The following is a 23,318-nucleotide window of genomic DNA, read 5'->3' on the forward strand; positions in this document are numbered from 1 at the left end:
GTATGGTAAATAAATAAAACTTTTGTTTATATTTACTCCATATGTCACCTTATATTTATGAACACACAAGCGTGTAAATAAATAAAAATATAAATAAAGTGGAGGTATGGTAAATAAATAAAACCTCTTTTTATACTTCAAAGGTATGGTAAATAAATAAAAATATAAATAAACTATAAGTATGGTAAATAAATAAAACCTCTTTCTATATTTAGTCCATAACCCTCTTTCTATTTAAGATGCCTTAAAAAAGAGGTTTTATTTAATTGAATCGTATGGGCCAAATACCATATTTATAGAAGAGGTATGGTAAATTAATAAAAATATAAATAAATGAGAGGTATGGTAAATAAATAAAACATTTTTTATATTTACCCCATAAGCCACCTTATATTTACGAACACTCAAAAAATGTGTTATATTAGGTAAAGCCTATGGGCCAAATACCATGGGCCAAATTATTATTAATATCATGCAAAAAAACATTATTAACCCTAATATTAGTATTAATGAAAATAAAGATGGCACATGGTACTAACCCATGGTATTCACATGGAATGCAGCCTATTTAAAGGGGGGGAATTAAACTAGCATAGATCCATCTTTACTCTGGATCAAATATCGTGATATGCAAACTAACATAGAGTGAAAAAATATTTGATCCCTCTCGGAGCTTGGTAGATCAAGAGTAAAAATGGATCTTGTAATTTAATGTCACTTAAACATTTTAACTTGGTTAAAAAAAAAAATAAAAAAAAATCAATTATTAATTTTATTAATTTTTATAAATTACTAATAGTAGTTTTTAAGCTCCAGGTTTATGATAACCCATTGTATTGACCCATGGTAATAGCATGGTATTCATGTGAGCATAGACTATTTAAAGGGGAAATTCTATCAGCTTAGATCCATCTTAATTCCGGGTTTAGCAAGTGCTGGGAGGGATAAATAGATTTCATCCCTCTAAGAGTGGTAGATGTGGAGTTAAGATGGATATAGGTTGGTTTTTATGATAATGAAGATATTAAATAGACTTAGGAAACTATATTGTAAAAAAAAATCTTAAGGTGAATGGTTAAAGCTACATTTAGTCACTTCACAAAATTTAGTAAATAATACTGATATCTCCATTAATAATGGTTTTTCCGATTTAACCAAAAAAAAATCAAAACAATGAAATCTTAACTCTTTCCGCATCACCCTCGCAGAAGAGAGATAGTCGCTACCCAGATTTCCCACCATTTTTCAAACATTCTCAATATGATATCTTCATGAAAAAGTTAAGGTACTGATCTTGGATTAGTTGTTTGAAAAATATGCTGGTTTGTACAACCTTTCATCTTCTCTGCTATTCTTAGTTTGTTGTAATGATCTGTAGGGGTTGGGTCACTGCACCATATTGTCCTAAAAGGCGGAGATTGTGCACCAAAAAGGAAATTAATCCACATGTTACAATGTTGTTAAAAATGGTATGAAGGTAGTGAATTATGCTAATAAGAAATTTAGATTGGGAGAGACATAATTAAATTTTATTATTTAATTGAAGATTTCCAATTAAAATAATAATAAATCTACATTTATATATTGATTGGAAGGCTTCTGAAAATGGTCACTTCTTTCCATTAGATCCCCTTCAAGCCTTTGGGATACCTACTACTTCATTATATTATATAGTTGGGCCTTGCTACTTGTTGGCCTATTGGGGTAAACAAACTTGATGTGTGCTTTTTTTTTTTTTAATCTCGCAGTTGGAGTCTATGGACTAAGAAAGAAATTTGATAGCTTAGCAAAACTGGTAGAGAAAACATTAATCTCTCCTACCATGACAAACATGGCCACTAAAACTTGCAACATTGTTTGTAGGAAGTGAAATTATGTTTCTTTTTTCCAAACATGTATGTTAGTATATTACAGTTTAATAAATATGTTTTATTATTATCATATATGGTTTCATACTTTAACAAAACATTCGCCAAGACTTCACAATGTTTTATTATTCAGTGAAAGATTTTCCAAGATCTTACAAGATTTTATAATTCAATGAAAGATACGCCACGACTTTACAAGATAATATAATCTGGTGAGAGATTCGCCAATATATATATCTATATATATATATATATATATATATATATATATATATATATATCTCTATATATATATATATATATATATATATATATATATATATATATATATCTATATATATATATATATATATATATATATATATATACATATTATATTAGCGATAAAAACACCTCCCATTTTTCCTATGTATCATGGGGATTCGCCCACTTATTATACATATAAATTTAGGGTGGTTCTTAAAATTTTCCCTGATGACCTTCTCTTTTCTTCCAGGGACCATGTTTCATAAATTTTCAGACTGGATCCATCAAAAACATCATAAGTGTAATTCAATCATCAAATATATCTGCATCAACCAATCACCTTTTGAAACAACCACAACCAAAACAATCAATCACTTTGACAACCCATCAAACTGATCATTCAAAATACTGTCACTAGAATACATTAACCAGAACCTAGACCAGAACCCAGAACTCTACAACAGCAAACAACACCAACTAAAACATATTCTATAAGGTATACGCTACTTTCATATGCCAAACCTCCGTGTATACGCACTTTACTCAAAGCCAACCATCGTATACATCTGCAAATATTAATTCATAATTCTGTAGCTATACCAGACTTCAGTTATACCCAGATCATATCATTTATAGAATAATATATGCATCAGTATTCAGATCTAGAATATTCACGGCAAAAAAACATAATGATAGTTTATTTTACACCTTAAGATCATGATCCATCATTAGATCTTATCCTCCATCAAATGCTAAGGTTATTCCTTGGTTTAGATCCAGCAATGCACCATAACCCAATAACTTGCATACTAGATCTCACACTTCATCAGATATTCAATGCTTGTATATCTTGGCCTAATGATCTTCTCCTCCTTTTATAGTTTTAGGCCTTTCTCAATACCATGGAACAAAACCACTTAGGACCAATACCTTGGATGAAATACCTAGGGTCAATACCTCGGACCAAATACCATGGATCAAAATACCATGGACCAAATACTTCAGACCAAAACTTAGTTTTCCAAGGTATACACACTTTTCTTTCTGTGAAAGTGCATGTGTACGTTATACGCTCCTTTTGTTCTGTTAACCTGCGTGTATACGTGGCTTGGTCAATGGTGAACCTACGTATACCTCTCTTTCTTCATTCTGTGAAGACTGATCTATAATTCTTTGTTGTTTTCCTGCTATACTCTAATTCCTTGAAGCCGCCCTGCATTGCATTCTATCACATTTGATATCTCTTCTGTAGATTCATCTAGTTACTATATACAAGTGAGTTGTTCTGCTACAAGTGGGTTTCCATCAAGTACAACACATACATCATAATGCCAAAAATATTCCCCTTTGGACTTGATGGCAACAACAACCACACCAAGTCACTCTCCCCCTTTGACAACAAGGGCAAAGGGTCATGCTCACCCTGAGTGCATGCTAAATTCTCTGATATGCTGAAGTGTGCTGATTGAGCTCCCATGATCGAGTCCATGCTCCCCCTGAGCATAAGCAAGGTTTGCAAAAAGGTGTTCTAAAAGAAGAACATGACTCTATACATACATCACAAATGACCTTCCTATCACCAAAGACTCATACATACATCCATCTCCCAACCAAGTGGGGATATACATCATCCATCCCATGCATAGTGGGGTTACAAATTAGGTCTTTTCATGACCTTTACAAACAGAGACCAATTTTTTTTAAACAAGACCATGATAGTCATCAGCAACTATCATATGATCTGCACCATCAACAACATCTGTCAATCAGCATCCAGACCAGTATATGTCCATCATTAGTTCCCAAACTATCATCAACCATGTTCTCCCCCTGAACCTGTTCCACTTGTTCACTATCAGATCTAATCATTGCATATGTCAGTAATAGATATCAAAGCATCATCATCAATCAGATATTCATCAAGTTATCAACAACTTTATGAGGACCAATATATTTCCACATGTTATCATCAAAGTGAAACCATCATCAAATTGAGGAGATAATTGACAAAACCATAGCAAACCCCTTTTTTTTTAGTCTGGCCCATTGCTTTCCTTCAAACCAACAGATACGTGACTGTGCCCAAGAAACTTGCGTATGTACGCAACTATGCTTTATGAAACTCGTGTATAACCACCTTTCTTTGAAGAAAATAGGATTTAATAGCAGGATGATGCAGCAACTACTCCCAGCTTTTGTCTGAGATATTCAAATGTCTCTCTAGACAGTGACTTAGTGAATATATCAACAACCGGTTCTTTGGAGGGAACATACTCCAGTTTGACCTTTTGTTCAAGCACTTGTTCACGTAGAAAATGATATTTGATGGGTATGTGCTTGGTCTTGGAGTGCATGAATAGATTCTTTGAAAAACCCTGTTGGTGGAGATATTTGTCAAGACGGTAATACTAGGCCCTTGGAGCCTGTTTTAGACCATAGAGAGCATTTCTGAGTTTGCATACAAGTTTTGCATCATTTCCAAGAATGAATCCTTCTCGTTGTTCAATATAGACTTCTTCTTCTAAGTCTCCATTAAGAAAGACAGATTTTACATCCATTTGGTATACTTTGAATTTCTGAAAACTAAAAAGAGCAAGAAACATTTTTATGGCTTCAAGTTTAGCAACAGGTGCAAAAGTTTCTTCAAAATATATACCTTCTTGTTGAGCATATCCTTTACAAACAAGTCTAGCCTTGTTTCTAATAACTTCTCCATTTTCATTCAGCTTGTTTTTGAATAGCCATTTGGTTCCTATGATATTCTTATCATGAGGTCTAGGAACTAATTCCCAAGTATTATTCTTTTCAATTTGCTCAAGTTCTTCATTCATGGCCTTGACCCAACATTCATCTCTACATGTTTCATTTACATTTTCAGGTTCAGTGGAAGATAGTAATGCTAGATAGCTTGAGGCTTCGACAATAGTTCTTCTTGTCTACACACCTGCCCCTATTTCCCCTAAAATTTGAGTTTCTGGATGATTTTTCTGAACATACCTGAATGGAGTCTTTGCTTCTATCGATATCTCTTCTTCTGGTGCCTCATTGGTTTCTTCTTCAGAATCAGTGTGATTTGATGTGGGAAAATGATCCTCATCTTCTTCATTGTCATAATCTTCGGTTTTTATCTATTTTGGATTTTTGCATGCTTCATCAACTAAAACATCAATACTTTCAATAATTTTCCCATGTCTTTTATTATAACATTTATATCCTTTACTTCGGGAAGAGTAGCCAAGAAGAATACCTTCATCTGCTCTGGGTTCAAACTTACCAAGTTTTTCATCAGTCCTTTTGATGTAACATTTGCTTCCAAAAACTTGGAATTATTTTAGAGTAGGAGTCTTACCATACCAAACTTCATGTGGAGTTTGAGTGCTATTTACCCAAACTTTTGCTTGGTTGAGAATAGTGACGACAGCAAATGCAGCTTCACCCCAGAAGGTTGCAGGAGTTCCAGATTCATCTAGCATATCATGAGCCATTTGTTGAATAGTTCTATTCATCCTTTCTACCACTCGATTTCCCTAAGGAGTCCTTGCTGTGGAGAACTGCCTTTTTATTCCATGTTGTTCACAAAAGTCAAAGAATTCATCCGACGTAAATTCCCCTCCTCGATCAAATCTGAGGCATTTGATTTTGCAATCTGATTCATTTTCAGCCAAAGCTTTGAAGGCTTTGAGCTTTTCAAATGCTTCATATTTATGCTTTAGAAGACCTGTCCAACACATTCTGGAAAAGTCATCGATGAGAAATATAAAGTATTCTTCTCCACGAGGTGGCTTTTTCCTTGATGGCCCACATAAATCAGTATGAACAAGTTCAAGAGGCTTACTAGCTGACCATTCCTTTTTGATGAATTGAGATCTAGTTTGCTTACCGAATCGACATGATTTGCATATAGTATTTTAAGGAATGTTGATATCTGGAAGATCACGAACAACCTAGAATCTGCATGCTTTTCTTATTTGAGAAAAGCTTAGGTGTCCCAATCTTCTGTGCCATAGCCAGTTTTCATCAGTTTTGCTTAGATAGCACTGTTGTTGTCCTCCCTTGAGTATGTATAAGTTGTTTGGATTTCTTGTACCTTTAATCACAGTTTCTCCTATATCAATCTCACGAACAACGCATCCATTTGATTGAAAAACTACTTCATTTCCTTGATCACACATTTGACTCACACTCAACAGGTTATGCTTTAAGCCATCAACATACATAACATTCCTAGCTTTAACTTTTTCTTTCAAGAAAATAGAGCCTTTACCTTCTATGATAGCAGGAGTGTCATTTCCAACTGAGACACTCTTTTCCTTTTCTAAGGCATTATATGAGTGTAGTTTTTCTTTGTCACCTATCATGTATTTTGAGCATCCACAGTCGATGTACCACTAGTTTTCTTATCCTTCTGCATACAAGGCTATACCACATCTTTCAGTTTGTGGTTCTTTCTTTCTCCATATTTTGGGATTTAATGAAGTTTTCTCCTTTTGAGATATTTTCCGAAATTTACTCCTGCATTCAGATTTTCTTGGCCAAAGTTGTTACAGATTGAGCATTCTATTTAATTTTCAAGAAGAGAAAAGTTATTATAGGAACTTTTCTTGATCCTTGTCAAATTCCTTTGATTTCGTGCTTCTCTAGTCATGATGGTTTTGTAAGCAACACATTGAGCAGCTTTGTGTCCAAAATTATGACATGAGAAACATTGACCATTAAAGAAGTTCCTGCGATTATCGAATCTACTGACCTGGTGATTGTAGTTTCTATTGATATTCATCTTTGAAGCAAATTGAGTACGATTTACCTGAGGTTGGTTGTGGCTTTTGTTCATCCTTGAAGTAAATTGAGCCTGATTTACCTGGTGATCTGCTTTATGCTTTTTCTAACGATTGTCAAACTGTTCACTGCTCTTTGCTGCATCAAGATAGCTTTTAGTGGAGGTTGACGACTTTTGTGATTGAGATGCTTCTTCAGTATATCCAAGACCTGTCTTTATCAGAGGAGAATGCTGCACTTTGATAATTTCATTTAAGGTTTCTAATCCTTTAGCAAATCTAAGATTGAGAGCTTTTGTTTTCTCAAGATCCTTTCTTAGACCCACAATTTCACATTCTAGTTTTTCATTGTGTTTTTCTCTTTCAGCAAGTTGGTATGTCAAGGTATCTATAATCATATTCTTTTCTTCTAAACAGATTTTGAGTTTAGAGATTTCTTCATAAAGGTCATCTTCATCTAAAGCATCCAAAAAATCATCATCTTCATAAGCCATCAGAAGTCTATAGTCATTACTATTTTCATCTTCATCACTATTTGATAAACCATTGCTATCTTCATGTGTATAGTAGCTCATTTTACTTACACTTTGTTTTTTATTCCATTTTGCAGATTCCTTCCCTTTATCATATTTATCTTTATGAGGACATTTGGCAGCATAATGACCGACTCTACCACAGGAAAAACATTTGAAAGGTAGTTTACCTCTGAATCTTCCAGAACCCCGTTGAAGCTTCTTGACAAAGTTTACTTCCTCTTCTTCTTCTGAAATATGTCTTGATTCATTGAGTTCTTCTTTTCCCTTTACTGAAGCTTTAAATGTAGCTTCCCTCATATATAATGGACCTCATTTTCTCATCTCAAAGGTAGTTAAGTTTCTGTGAAGCTGTGTCATAGTAGTAGTCTATAGATCCTGCTTTTCTTCTATGGCAGATACTTTTGATTCAAACTTAGCAGACAAGGATCTTAAAACTTTTTCAACTAAGGTAACTTCCTTTATCTCTTCACCCAAATTCTTCATGCAATTAACAACCTCATCTATATGTAAGAAGTAACTAGCTATAATTTCATCATTGTGCATTTTGAAAGTTTCATATTGAATTCTGAGAGTTTGCAGTTTAGCACATTTAACCTGAGAGTCTCCTTCGTAGCTTAAAATGATTTTGTCCCATATTTCTTTGGCAGATTTGAGTTGCATAACTTTGAAAAAATCTGATTGTGACAGACTTCCAAATAATGTATTAATAGCCTTGGCATTGGTTTCATATTGCTTTTTACCTTCCGTATCTATAGGAATTGTTGATGGAAATGTATATCCTCCTTCGACAATTTCCCAGACATCTATTCCGAGTGATTGAACCTTCCAATAAACAAATTTTCTCCCATCAAAGATTGGCAATATGATGGATCCCCCACTTTCTTGATTACTGATGATGATGGATCTTCCTTCAAGCGATCAAGCTTCTTCTGAAGGACCGGCTCTGATACCAATTGTTGGAAATAATACTGAGAGGGGGGGTGAATCAATATTATCAGATCAATAATTTAATTTTCAAAACTGATTTGTATACACTACTTTAGCTCAGTTAACTAGTGTGTATACACAATTGTACTTAATGCAACCAACGTATATGCAAAGATCTTTTGATTTACCCAAATTATCATGTATTGAACTTTAATCAGTATATTAGGAATTCATTAGACATTGTAGTAAAAACAGATTAAAGCATCACACATTAGCAACACACATGAACACCAAGATATAAGGTGGAAACCCAATGTGGGTGAAAACCACCTGTTGTTGTCATCTCTGTCTTCTTTTAATAATAAGAAAATTATGTTTACAATTGTTGTATTGGTGTAGGCTTATACCAGTACACAGGCTTCTACCTGCAGAAGGCTACAACCTTCTCTCTTTCTCCAGCTTCTACTGGAAGGGAGCTACAACCCCCTAGCTCTTGTACTAGCCGTTATGTTCGCTCAGTACGTAGGCGCCAACCTACAGAAGGCTACGACCTTCTCTTTTCTTCTAGGGACCACATTTCATAAATTTTCAGACTGAATCCATCAACAAAATCATAAGTGTAATTCAATCATCAAATATATCTGCATCAACCAATCACCTTTTGAACCAACCACAACCAAAACAATCAATCACTTTGACAACCCATCAATTTGATCATTTAGAATACTATCACCAGAATACAGTAAACAGAACCCAAACCAGAACCCAGAACTCTACAACAGCAAACAACACCAACTAAAACATATTCTATAAGGTATATGCTACTTTCATGTGCTGAACTTGTGTGTATATGCGCTTTCCTCAAATCCAACCAGCGTATACATATGCAATTATTAATTCATAATTCTGCAGCTATACCAGACTTTAGTTATACCTAGATCATATCATTTACAAAATAATATATGCGTAAGTATTCAGATCTAGAATATTCATGAGCAAAAACACATAATGATAGTTTATTTTACACGTTAAGATCCCGATCCATCATTAGATCTTATCCTCCATCAACTGCTAAGGTTCCTCCTTGGTTCAGATCCAACAATGCACCATAACCCAATAACCTGCATACTAGATCTCACACTTCATCAGATATTCAATGCTTATATATCTTGGCCTAATGATCTTCTCCTCCTTTTATAGTTTTAGGCCTTTCTCAATACCATGGACCAAAACCACTTAGGACCAATACCTTGGATCAAATACCTAGGGTCAATACCTCAGACCAAATACCATGGACCAAATACTTCAGACCAAAACTTAGTTTTCCAAGGTATACGCGCTTTTCTTTCTGTGAAAGTGTGTGTGTACGTTATACGCTCCTTTTGTTCTGTTAACCTGTGTGTATACACGGCTTGGTCAATGGTGAACCTGCGTATACCTCTCTTTCTTCATTCTGTGAAGACTAATCTATAATTCTTTGTTGTTTGTCTACTATACTCTGATTCCTTGAAGCTGCCCTGCATTGCATTCTGTCACATTTTATATCTCTTCTGTAGATTCATCTAGTTACCATATTCAAGTGAGTTGTTCTGCTACAAGTGGGTTACCATCAATTACAACACATACATCATAATGCCAATAGATCCAAAGGAAATTGGGCTCCAATGCTCCCAGTACATGATGTACTACATCACCTACTAGATCATCGGTAGATGTGAGCATGGAACAGGTGGCCACGTAATTAACCTATGGCAGAGGTGATATCACTTGCACATAAGAACCATTTAGGGATGATGGTTGATGGGGAGTTGAATCAGGACCAATGAATGTAAGTTGATCAATGATCACAAGGTTTCCTTCACATGGGAAACACATCACTCGAAAGAGGGAGGAAACAAGAGCTGCAATGACATAAACATAGTCACGACCAAGGAGTAGATTAAAATATAAAGGGCCTTGGACAACCATCACATCTATATAGACAGTCTTTCCTCCCAAAGTAATAGGAAACTTAGGGAGGATCCCTGACGATTGATTAGTTCCTCTTTTAAAAGCTAACAGATTCTTGGTGATGGGGACAAGCTGAGGATAACCCAAAGCTTTCCAAGCAGTTGAGGACAGGATGCTAACAGATGTGCCCTCATATGTGACTATGCTAGGTACAACCAAATGGTAATCCTGTACTATCATCTGGAAAGTCACATAAGAGGGAAGGTGATATCCTGCCAATGGACTCCAATCAAAAGAAGTAACCAAGGTACTCGGAGGGGGTGTCCTAAGAATGTGAGAGTTTCCCTCTTGCTCGATCGAAATAGGAGAAATTCTCTCATGCACCTCAGGAACAGGAGGATTTATCTTCAATTTATTAGAGACTGAAGAAAATAGAAGAAGCTGAGTAGTATGAGGTTCACTCTCTGTCGAAAAGGTGCGGTTAACTGAAGGTGGAGTCAAGTCTACTAGTTTTTCAACCAATGGTTGGTCAAGAACGGACTCACGAGACTCACTTTTAGAGAGATCAGGGTTGACCAAATATGACTTTTGATCAATCACTGGATCAACTAGTGAAGGATTAGGGGAAAGATTTTGATACCCATTCAAAAGATGAGGTTGAGAAGCTGTAAGTTTTTCCAACTCTTTGGAAGCTTCATGCATTAAAGGAAAAAGGTGAATGGGATGATTACCTTCACATAACTTACATGGAAATTTGACTTTTCCCTTTTTCCCATGAGCTTTACTGTCACTAGTTGAAGATTTATCGCTAGCATAATCATTAGAGGCTAATGACAAAGGTCGATGAGAACCTATGGACCACACTTCTAAGACTTTGGGAATACCAAGACATGTTTGAAGAAGGTGGTCACCCTTACATAACATGCAAGGGAATTTTACTTTTCGGAGCTTGTTGGAAGATTTTTCTTCATTAGTTTCATTCGTAGCAATGGCTTCTTGGTTGCCCCCTTGCTTATTTTTCTTCTTCTTCTTCAGACTCTTCTTCTTCTTCTTAGCTTCCTAATTACTAGAATCCAGGATTTCACCAGTCAAAGAGGAAGAACGAGGTGAAGAAATAGGAAAAGAAGGCGAGGGGTCAAATTTAGGATCAACATGAGGTTGATGTTGTTTAGGTGGAGGAGAACTTGGTTGAAAAGAAGTTTGGACACTCTGAATTATTGAGGTCGTAAGCAACCAAACCGATAGACCAATGGTCAATCTAGGAAGGGACAACGTTGCCATATAAGGAGCACCAGCATTTCCAAAAGAAGGAAAAGGGCTAGGATTCCCATCAGAGGGGTTTCCTTAACTAGTAGACTCAGGAAATGTTTCCATTGGTATCAACATAAGACCTACTAAGCAGTATTTCCATAGGAAGGATGTTTTTCACAGTCAATTAACTTTAGAATTTGAAACAAAAAATTTTCATTTTCATGTTTTAAGAGTCAATAAAAGGACGAAAAGGTGACTCTAGTCACTTTTGTTGGTTTAGCGAGCTTGAAAGGACAAGTGCTCAATGATGTTTTCAAATTTACTGAGTCAGAAAAGATCGAAATGACTGCTCAGATAACTCTAAGAAAAAGGAGTACCAAGTAACCATGAACTACAATATACACCTCAACAAATAAATTTACCAAGGACTTGACATACGTGCAAGAAATCTCCCAAAATGTTTTGTTCGGTGTATCACATTTACAGGGCGGAAAACTCGTCTTCCTATGGATAAAGGTTTGTAACCTATGGGGGTATCCCTTTATATACTCGACGGTACGTGGAGCACAATTCCGTGCTAGCGTTGTCTAGTGAAAAAGCGAACAAAAGTTGCTAAGTTTTAAAGACGCCAAAACATGTCTCTAGCCTAGACCACTAAGTATGAAGCGTTAGTGTTTCAAATGCTCCTTAGATTAATTGATAGATTTTAATTTTATCTTCAATTATGTTTCAATTTTAAGGCTCAAACGATGTCACCTGAACACCTATGATGCAACTATATGAGAAAAGGAAAACTTTCATTTCAATGAAAGCTAGACTAATCAAGGGAAGAAATTTCAATCAATAATGCATAAAAAAAAATGCATCATGCAAAATTTCTTCCACTAGCTTTCACTTTCATCTTCCAAATGCAATGCCAAAAGTAAAAATGATTTTGAATTTTCACTATCCTAAATGCAACTTTTTCGAAAGAAAAATGATTTGAACTTTTACTAAGATGCACTTATATTATGTTTTTTTTTTTGGAATGATTTGATGCACCTAATACAGTTTTTAGCTTTCAATCATCGAAAAAGTGTGATCTATTTTCAATGATGAATCTCAAAAATAAATTTTCAATGCAACTAATCTAATGCTTTTCACGAAAATTAAATTTCGAAATACATGCTAAAACAAATGCAAAATGATGTTTTCAATGATTTCAATAGAAGACAACACTCAATCAATCAACAAAAAAATCATCTCAATGACACTAACAAGACGCAAGTGATGACCAATTGACTAGAAACCCTAAAACTCAGTGAGATTTCACTTCAAAGCCAATGAGACAAATTTTGCAAATTAATCAAGGCAATCAATCAAAACATTGACAAATACAAGCTTACAGGATGAGAAAAGACCTTAAGGGCCAAGACACATTGTATTCTTAGGAAGAAACCTAAAAAATTCTCACATTCAAGGATCATCGCTACTTTATATACCCAAACCTGTGATTACCGCTACTTTGCATAGGAAAACCCGTGATGGAATCACTACTTTGTATAGCAAAAGTAGTGATGATTTTAGCATGACCAAAAAATGAAGATTTTTTTTTTCATCGCAACTGTAAAGGTAAAAACCGCGATCATCGCAAATATACAGGTAAAAATTGAGATGCCATCGCGATTGTAAAAGGTAAACCTGCGATGGGCATGGAATATGGGAAAAAACTAAAAAGATCCGAAGAAACAATCCAAACTTAAAACTTTAACCCAGATTGATGCAGACAAGCCAAAAAATCGATGGTTGGTCAAACTCGTCAAAAGACAAGGTGAAGAAAGGGAAGGAAAGGGTCATAAGCTCCCTAGTGGAGTTGCCATTTTGTTGACAAGGTTAATCCTCTCTGCAGACAAAGATGATCCCTCTAGCCCAATGAGTGGGTCTAGAAACTAAAGTGACAATCAACTAGACATCTTCCTAGATTATAATTGAAAAGTAGAACGAGAGAGATGACCTACCTCGCTCTGATGCTATTCTGATTTCCTTTGTTGAGATCCTTGAACTACTTGTGTCACGAACTTGTTCCTACTTCTTTCAGTGCTTATGTACCTGCACAAGTGATCAAGGGAAAACAAATCATGTTGAAACTAATAGAAAATCCAATAATAACCTACTTCGCTGATCAAGGAATGCCAAGCTAATACATACATGAACATATATATTTTTGGAAGATGAACCAACAATTGTATATTATTTAACTAATAAAAGGAAGCCTACAACCATATCCTTGATGTTGAAATGATTTCCTTGAGTGGCAATCCAATTCCAAGCCAAGAAACTCGCCAAAAACTCCTTCTCCAAGTCTAATTAATAGCCTCTAAGCACAAGCTCAGCATAGGGGTGCAAATGGACAAAGACCAACCATTTGGGAATGGGAGAGGAGGAATTTATAGGCTGGGAGAGGTAGTTAGGACTCCTGCAAAGATAGGATTAGGCCCACATCTCAAGGAGGTAGCTCATAGGGATGAGACCAAGAGGTCAAATTAGGAGGATTCGACCTCATCTATGTAAAACCACCTCCATCTCACCACTCTGGAAGCTTCTAGATCACGAAGCTCCTAATCCTATTTGGGAAAAATTCCCATTTTAGACCATTTAGGGTATGAAATAGAACATAACGATGCCATCACTGGCCTAACATGGTGCAATAGGAGACCATCGCAATTTTGAGCTACATAAGGGCAATGACCTTCATTTTAGTGTTTTAAGAGCTATTTATTCAGGGAAAGATCCAAATATTTTCCAAGAAAAGTTAAAGGAGGGATCTTAATTGTATTCATGGATGAGTATACTGTATAATGATCATGTTTCAGGCACTTCAGGTTATGTCACAGGGAAGTGCAGGAGGCATGACAAAACACTGTGTAACAATTGTATGTAGTAAAATCTGTGTGTTCGACCAGTGCTCCCCTGCCTTTCTTCTGACACAAACAGTCGTATATATAAGCATGGTGGAATCCCTCAAAATTCGGGTAGTTATAACATAAGAACCCACGTTAACAGGCGGAATCGGGCTGAAAGGATTCACAGCAACAACCATATGAAAATAGTGAAGCCCCTTTCCAACAAGGCAACCCATTTCAACTGCGCATGAGTCTCGACGACAAGTTTATCGACGCTTCTAGCTTATCGACGGATAGTCCAACCAAGGGCACAAGAGTCCTATGATAACCATGGACCCAACAAGAGTGTTAACCATAGAACACAATCTTTCACGTCCGGCAACCCCATCGAAATCACAATCGGCGTGAAATCATCAGCATACTGGTCTAGCGTTCTGCAACATCTGTGGACCTGCCATGTTTATTAATCACAATATATAATATTTCAGTTTTGGCATCCCATCGCAATATCGCAATCGGCGCCTATCACGAAATCGTAATCGATAATTTCCGTTGGGGCCTTTCTTAAGATCATCCTCGTTCTTGCGATTTGCGATATGCGATAAAGTCACATCACAACTGGGTCTTCACCAAGGCTGATATACCCTTTGTTGTTCCTCCTCCAGCCCGCAATATGCAATATCGCAATTGCAGCCAGCAATGCCAGGGGATGATTCTCCTTAAGCCGCTCCACCTTTTCACCGATATGAGATATGAGGGGCCCCATGGAAACCTACCACATGGCGCTCCCTCATTCACTAAAACTTTACCATGTTATCTTCTCCTTGCTACCTGGAAAAGTCAAACTCAAACTTTGAATTTCTCTAACTTTGTCATTTGGGCTCGGATTTGAGTGTCGTTCACACCATTGGAATCAGGATGGCAAGCACTTCGATCTGATGCTAAGTTTATCCAGATTCTTCCACTTTGATTTTTGAGCCTTTTACCATGCCACTGATGCTTTTTGAAGATCCACCTGGATCACCTCTCCAGAAGCACCAAAGACACCATAAGAATAAGCACCCCTATTGAATCATTCACCACCTCAGTTTGTAGCAACAAATTGTTACCGAGAAAAGTGTCTATTTAGAACTGCTCTATCCCACTAAGGTGTGACAGCTGCCTTAGAAACAAACAAAGAAAAACTAATTTTGTATTTCCTTTATGAACTATAGATAGAGAGGAACAGAAAGAACCAACCTGTGTCTTGCGCTAATCCTTTGATCCAATCCCTCTCTTCTTTGACAGCTTCCAGCTACCTGCTCCCTTACTTGCCCAGCTTCACCAAGTACCTGTAAGATCACAGAAGAAGAACACTATACAAAGACATGGATATATATTCATAAACAAATTAGGATCAGATTTAAGTTAACCATACAAATGTAACAAGCATCAATGATACAAAAGCATGGAGGAAAAACTCAAATAGTTTTTATTGATAAACAAGAAGACCCGGGAGGAGTTACAACCGATGGTTCCTGACCCAGCATCAACCTCCTAGCAAAGAAGCCATTCTTCACCTCCAACAAAGCATAAATCACCCAATACTCTGATGTTTGTCTCAAAACCAACAACAATTCCTTACAATGTGCAAAATTCCAGCCTCTGGATCTCTGGGATGAGGGATCCATATATAGATATGTGTAAGGAGGATGAGTCAGCTTGTGATTTGATTAGTGTCTTCTCTCTGTCAGTTCTTGCTTCCACTTGGAGACTGAAGGCCTCTTACTCATCCTTGGTCGAATTCAGTGAGGCAAGTGTCATAGGAGAAGATTCTGGAAGCTTCCATTGTCTCTCCACCTCGCGGAATGACACTGCCATTTGTCATTTCTCGCCCAACGCACCCTCATAGTGCATTTAGGTGCGTTGCAACGCACCTAGCCAGTGTATTTAGGTGAAATGCAATGCACCTAGCCAGTGGAGTAGCAGAAATGATCTTGTTTTGACTTATTCTGAGCAGTTCCTGGTGGAGAACTTCTGGGAGAAGTTGTAATCTGTTGACCTTGTTCCTTTAGGGGTTAGAACAACACTTTTAGGGACTTAGGAGCCCTTGGTTTATGGACATTTCATGCTTGGAGTTGTAAGGCACAAAAATGTCTATAACAGTTGCCCCCTAAAGTATGAGGCCGTTAACCTTTTGGTGTCGGGTGAAATGCTTTATTATGAGGATCCGAAGTTCTTTCAATGCTGGGAGGAGACCTGCAATAAGATACAATACAATACATTATCTTCATACTGTTTTCATGATCTAGCCGAGGCGGGCATTCCCATGCTCAGCTTTATAAATTCATTTTTATGTACATAGGATAGACAATCGTCTGAGTGTAGACTGATGATTCTGATAGAGCCATCATCCTTTTGGTAGGATGATTATCTGTGCTGCAATGCTTGTACATTTAATGTCTTTATTTCCCTGAATATATATCGCAGCCCGGATGGATGAAACTAGATCCGGGGTCTTCAATCTCGTCCAATCTTCACTCGAAGTACAAGTCGATCCATGTGAGAAATGTCCTGAAGTCGAACATGGAAAGACATTGCTTGATTACCAGTCAATGATGTAAACTGTTAACAAGCGCGAGAGGAATTACCGATAATGATAATGATCCTCAAGGTACTGCAGTACAATTCACGTGGTGTGAATAAAGGACTCGGCATCGAACACCACGCAAAATCTTTCGGTCGAAGGTCATTGATGTAAACCTGTCGCCGGAAGTGAGAAACTTGCCATTGAGGCATGCAAGCTTCAAAGTACTGGATGGGGTGTTCCTAGACCAACTTCTTGGATAATGAGCTGATGTCGACAAGAAGTGATCCGTCACAGGAGGGCCTTAATGAATCCCACATCAATGACACGGAATGGAGCAAATGATTTTGATGGAGGTGAAAACGATCTGATGATATACGGTTCAGGGTGGCGGTCATGAAAGAATGGAGTATAATGTATGGTAGTGGGTGAGACACAGGTGGCTTCTCTGGATGACTTCTCTTGAACATGTCGGCGACACTGATGTGATGGATTGGTAGCATTAACCCCAAATGTGGATGGTATGGTGTGACCATGGCAATGTGACCGATGAATGAAACAACCCAACCCGACTCGGACACGGAGTGGAAGTGTCATGTTCAAGAGCGACTTGCTACCAATAAAGATTCTTTGAGTTTTCTTCCCAAATTTTTCCCAGTCATTGCTGACCAGTACCTCTTTATTTTTGTCAAGCTTGAGGAGGATAACATATGCTTGTTCTATAATCTGCCCTTTGGGCAAACCCATCGCTATGTTTTAACGAGCCTAGAGATAGTGAAACTCGTTTTCGTCTAAAGACAAGTTTGTCGCTATTAGTTTTTTTAACGAGTTTAACGACAAAGATAACTCGGTCCTTTTCAATTTTAGAGAGTTTGAAAAGGTACGTAAAGGTAACTCCAAAATTCCTTTTTTCGTCATCTAATCCCTTAAGTCCAAAAAAGTATAAAACAATACAGAAGGGATGAATTTTCGATAGTTTTAACGAGCCGAACAAAACAAGCGCTCGATCTTTTTGTGAAATAATCCCACAGGTCCAAAAAGATTAGAATCTAGAGGAGGGATAACACTTCCTGTCCCTTTAACGAGCTGGAAGGCCAAGGACTCGGAAATCTTTTCATATTTTACGAGTCAGTTGAAAAGAGCTTAAAGAAGACTCGTATTTTGAGGAACGAGTGATAAAATGGGTAGCAGCTGATTCCAAGTAAGGTTTGGAATTTTCCAATCATGACAGTGTCACAAGGATGGCTAGTGAAATCACTCTTCGCATTTGTTCCTCAAAATGGGTAAACAATCAAATGGAGGTGAATGATCGGCCAATGAAAAAGTGGAGGTGATGGTGCAAACACGACCAAGGCTTTAATGGCTGAAGTACTACATTCACGGTGGTTATTTACCGGGGAATAGTTCATTTTTTAATGAGCTTAAACGCAGGTGGAAACATTTGCTCGATGCGGGTTTATTTTTTAACGAGCTTGAACCTTGCGGTAACATTGCTTGATTAATCTAGTCGTATGATAAGAATGTCTCATATAAAAACGACAACTTTTAGAGTTTTGCCCCACATCCTTCCTTTATGCAAGTTAGGAAACGACTAATCCAAAAAATAGATAAATAATCGCTCTTTGCTTGCACTCCAAAAGCTTTGCATGCCCCCAGGTATAAAACAGAGTTTCAAGGTTACCTCTACTTCTCTCCACCAAAACATTTGTTTTACCGAGAGAGGCCTACCTCTTACAGGTTACCAAAGATTGTTCTATTCACAGCGCAAACAAAACATTTCTCCGGTGATGCCTACCGAAATAGACAAAGGTGAGACAATCCACTCACATAACTTTGACAAGCGAATCTTGTTCTAGAATAACCCTCTTTTCCACTCACGGACGGGGTACAGACTAGTCATATTCTCCCGCGGAAACCTACCCTATACCCGAAGTTTTTCCTGCCGAAGCAGACCAGGATGCATGCTCCTTGGGTTTCAGTCATATCCCTCCGAATTACTTGCGCTCATTGGGAGGATGGACTGGAGATTGAGACATTTCTTGCGTGAAAAGACCATTCAGGGATGGTATATGACTATTTGCTATGCGTTATCCGGAAAATGAAAGTTTGTCTACGAGCTTGACCACTCTTTATTCGTGTGGAAAGAACATTACTCTAAAGAGTGAGGAGACAATTGCTCCCATGCAATAAATATAGTCTCGCCCAAGGAGTAGATTGTAATCCAGGGGTCCTTGAACTACCATTACGTTCATGCGAACTGTTTTCCTTCTCAATGTTATGGGCACATCGGGAAGGATCCCTAAAGGTCGACTGGTTCCTTTATCAAAGCCTGTCAGATTTCTCATCTCAGGCAAAAGCGATGGTGAACCAAGCGCTTTCCAAGCAGTTGAGGAAAGGATACTCACAGAAGCCCCCTCATCTATGATGGTACCAGCCATAACCATTCTATATATTTGAACGATAATTCGGAATGGTACGCTTGCTGGTAAACGGGGTCTGCCTAGTTGATTCCAGTCGAAGGAGACAACTAGGTTGCTTGGAGGTGGGACTGAATATATGGCCGGGTACGGCTCTGACGAACTTCCTTCCTGCCGTAAAGGAACGGGTAAACTGCCCCCTTGTTCATCGGAGTCTGTGTTTATGAAGAGAATTTGGACGGTGTCATCCTTGTTCTCTTCAGTGACTGTATCATCTGAAGATGAAATCTCTGAAGGCAAGACCGGTTCAACTGCCGCCTCGACCTTTTGACTTTCATCTGGTATGGCTCCAGATGGTTTATCTTCAATGATAGGTGCTTCAGCCGACCACTTGAGCGGGCCAGCTGGATTTTCAACTAGCGACGGACTCGGCAAGAGTTTTTTATATCCAGGAGGAAGTCGTAACGGTGAAACCGGACGATCATCTAAAACTCTTTTAGCTTCATCTAAGAAGGGACAACGGTGGAAGGCATGATCGCCTTCGCACAGTTTACAAGGAAATCTACATTTCCCTTTTTTTCCTGGGGCTTCAATTTCACTAGTTGACGGTGTGCTTTCAACATGATCATTAGAGGTTGACGACACCGGGTTGTGAAAACGAGGAGACCAGTCCCTTAATATCCGAGGGATGCAAGGACAATCTCTGTGAAAGTGGTCTCCTTTGCAAATGACACATGGCAATTTAGGCCTGGTCGGTGAAGTGTGTGGATTTTCGTTAGATGACACTCGTTTTCCCCCATTCGCCTTTGGCTCCTTCTTCTTTTTCTCTTTCTTCTTCTTTTCCTTCTTCTCCTTAGAAACTTGACTTTTGGCTTTACCAGCTCCATCAAGCGAAGAGGAAGGAGGAGAGGAAGAATTAGAGGAAGTAGAAGGTTGGTGGGAAACTCTGGACTCGTCTAATTGCTGATTTGATTGTTCAGGAATAGTGGTGTTCTAAACGACAGAGGTTGAGAAGAGCCATACAGGCAAACCAATTTTCAGCCCTGGAAGCGACAATGTGGCCATATGGGGCGCACCAACATCTCCCCAAGAGGAGAAGGGACTAGGATTTCCTCCAAGGGGAATTCCTTGGTTGGTAGACTCCATTTTCTCAACCCAAGATCAACGTAGGAAAGGGTAATGAATATTCCGTTTAAAATAAATTTTTATACGCTTTGACACAACTTGTTTTTTTAGTTTTTAAGAGTCGAGAAAAAACAAAATATGACTCTAGTCTCCTTCGATTTTTAATGAGCCTGAAGTGACAAGTGCTCAGATGGACCTTTTTCGTTAAGGAGTCTGAAAAGGAACGAAAGGGACTACTCTGGAGGTCTAGGTAGAGGGAGTACCAAACCAATCGCAAAACTGCAGAATACTTTTTACGGTACGGCAGTCAATCTTCCCGAATGCTGTGTTCAGTGCATTGCGATCGATAGGGCGGCAGACACGGCTTCCTATGGATAAAGGATTTAAGCCTATAGGGGTCTCCCAAAATATACTCGACGGTACGTGGGAGCACAAGTCCGTACTGGCACTTATCGTCTCAAAGTGGAGGAATCACCCAACCATCAGTGAGGACAACAGTTACCAGGCTTTACGACGCTGGAATACGTCTCTAGCCTAGACCTCTAAATGTTGTGCGTTAAGTTCCAAAGCGTTGTTAGTTCATTAAATTTATTTTAAGTTGATATTGCTTATGAAGTTTTCCTTTTGGGTTCACCACGAGATGTAGATGTAATTCCTAAAATGCAATCTAAAGATGATAAACAAACTTTTATCTCTTTTGCGCAATGAAAATCCTAGCTACTAGAGGAAAAGAAAGACACAATCTTTTCACAAAGAGCAAAGAGCACACTGTAAATACACTTTCCTAAATCAAGCCAAACATACTGTCTATATGCAAATGCACATGCATGTATTTGTTTTCGACTTTCTTAGTATTGATGCTAAAAAGAAAGTTGATGTACAAATCTGAATTTGCTTTCAAGCAACAAACACAAACAAGCTTCTTTTCGAAATCAAAAGATAGAGATGATTACGACACCTTGTGATTTTGAAATGAACGCTTGTACTTGACACTAGAAAATCACAAATTCAAACCAAAGGCAATAGTAAAAGTATAATCGACCATCAACAACAATCAAACTTTCTCCTATGATCGAAATCGACACTTGCAACAGATCTAAATCAAAGGACGACAGTACAACTATTCTACTCTTGCAATGGAAAACTATAAATGACTCAAAAAACACACAAAAACATCTACAATTCTTTTGTACAAAAGAGGTGGAATAACAGCAAGGAAAAGGGGTTTTAAACAGACATATACTGATCATAGGCAGCAAAATTCAGAGATAGAACTGGAGAGAATGAAGCACAAGAACCTCAGCTGCACAGGGCTAGTCTGATCAGCACACCTGTAACACAGAAAAACTGGATTGCAGCGCAGGTTGCCCTTTCGGGGAGTGCGTTGAAATTCAGGATCTCTTAACAGTACTTGCGCTGGGCTAGAAACGAGAATCTGTCCGGGTTCTCGGTCACAGTTTGCAGTTCAGTCTTTGGTTTTTGGCCGAGTAAAAGCAATCAGTAATGCACAATCAGGGGTAGATCTAAGGAGGGTCTAAGAGCTATCACAAGGGTAATCAAATAGTTTGTGAATCAGCTGTTCAAATCATAAACAGATCCAGTGAATGGATTGAAGCAGCAGATGTCTACTTTGCATTTGTTATGGCAAATGCAGTTCGAATGCTACTTATAAGTTTATGAAACAAACAACAAAGAGATACACAAACAAACTAATTAGACATTCCCCAGCGGAGTCGCCATTTTGTTACAGGGAAAAGTGTCTATTTAGAACTGCTCTATCCCACTAAGGTGTGACAACTACCTTAGAAACAAACAGAGAAAAACTACTTTTGTATTTCCTTGATGAACTATAAATAGAGAGGAATAGAAAGAACCAACCTGTGTCTTGCGCTAATCCTTTGATCCAATCCCTCTCTTCTTTGACAGCTTCCAGCTACCTGCTCCCTTACTTGCCCAGCTTCACCAAGTACTTGTAAGATCATAGAAGAAGAACACTATACAAAGACATGGATCTATATTCATAAACAACTTAGGATTAGATTTAAGTTAACCATACAAATGTAACAAGCATCAATGATACAAAAGCATGGAGGAAAAACTCAAATAGTTTTTATTGATAAACAAGAAGACCCAGGAGGAGTTACAACCGATGGTTCCTGACCCAGCATCAACCTCCCAGCAAAGAAGCCCCTCTTCACCTCCAACAAAGCATAAATCACCCAATACTCTGATGTTTGTCTCAAAACCAACAACAATTCCTTACAATGTGCAAAATTCCAACCTCTGGATCTCTGGGATGAGGGATCCATATATAGATATGTGTAAGGAGGATGAGTCAGCTTGTGATTTGATTAGTGTCTTCTCTCTGTCAGTTTTTGCTTCCACTTGGAGACTGAAGGCCTCTTACTCATCCTTGGTCGAATTCAGTGAGGCAAGTGTCATAGGAGAAGATTCTGGAAGCTTCCATTGTCTCTCCACCTCGCGGAATGACACTGCCATTTGTCATTTCTCACCCAACGCACCCTCATAGTGCATTTAGGTGCATTGCAACGCACCTAGCCAGTGTATTTAGGTGCAATGCAACACACCTAGCCAGTGGAGCAGCTGAAATGATCCTGTTTTGACTTATTTTGAGCAGTTTCTGGTGGAGAACTTCTGGGAGAAGCTGTAATCTGTTGACCTTGTTCCTTTAGGGGTTAGAACAACACTTTTAGGGACTTAGGAGCCCTTGGTTTATGGAGATTTCATGCTTGGAGTTGTAAGGCACAAAAATGT

The 23,318-nt window shown here is 38.0% G+C and overlaps 1 pseudogene; it reads right to left on the reverse strand.

Annotated features, from left to right (window-relative positions):
* Nucleotides 1-15,522, reverse strand: part of LOC149172289 (lysine-specific histone demethylase 1 homolog 3-like) — a 50,953-nt pseudogene extending 35,431 nt beyond the window's left edge.
* Between the last annotated feature and the right edge of the window lie 7,796 nt (nt 15,523-23,318).

The sequence above is a fragment of the Pinus tabuliformis genome, chromosome 4_2 (assembly GCF_031772625.1).
Source record: "Pinus tabuliformis cultivar Carrire ecotype Pingquan chromosome 4_2, CPIR1, whole genome shotgun sequence".
Lineage (NCBI taxonomy): Eukaryota > Viridiplantae > Streptophyta > Pinopsida > Pinales > Pinaceae > Pinus > Pinus tabuliformis.